Raw genomic sequence first — 759 nt, forward strand, 5'->3', positions numbered from 1 at the left:
AGCTCTCAACATGGTGTTGAACTTTTGGCGCCATTTCTCGCCTCCATAACCATATATCGCCGGGTCAACTACAGCCGGCTCGATGCCATAATTTTCCAAGCAGATGATCTTAACCCCTCCCTATCCTGCCTCCTTAATTTACTGCAAATCTGCGTATAAGACATCGTCGTCCACATCAGCATCTGGAACCCAATAGCGAAATGCTGGCCGAGCCAAGCCCTTAGGATTAGCAAACTCAGAAGGAACATTATAGTTAACCCATGGAGCTGGACGACTACTGAACCCTGGGTTTTTGCTGGCACTTGTCGCAACGTTTCCCACAACTACTAGAACAGACAGTAACAACAATAACACCCTCATCTTAATCTTAATTCCTCTTAAACACAAATTAATAGGCTAAGATGGCGCTCTGCTGTTAGCATATTAGCGATAGCAAACGCACAGGTACTAACTGCTATGTAAGACAATCGGTGCTTATAACCTCCGTATAGTTTACTTTATTTAACATAACACTGCCACGTGGGGCTGGCATAATTAAGATTAAGTGAAAATCACACTATTATAACCCTGCATCGAATCTTTAACAGTAGTTCCCTTTATGACCCCTCGCTATCGGGTCAAAGTGCGGGTTAAAGCACACTTAGGGTTAGGTTAGGGTTAGGGTTAGGGTTAGGTTAGGGTTAGGGTTTAGGGTTAGGGTTAGGGTTAGGGTTAGGGTTAGGGTTAGGGTTAGGGTTAGGGTTAGGGTTAGGGTTAGGG

Source organism: Trichoderma reesei, assembly GCF_000167675.1.
Source record: "Trichoderma reesei QM6a unplaced genomic scaffold TRIREscaffold_31, whole genome shotgun sequence".
Taxonomy (NCBI): Eukaryota; Fungi; Ascomycota; class Sordariomycetes; order Hypocreales; family Hypocreaceae; genus Trichoderma; species Trichoderma reesei.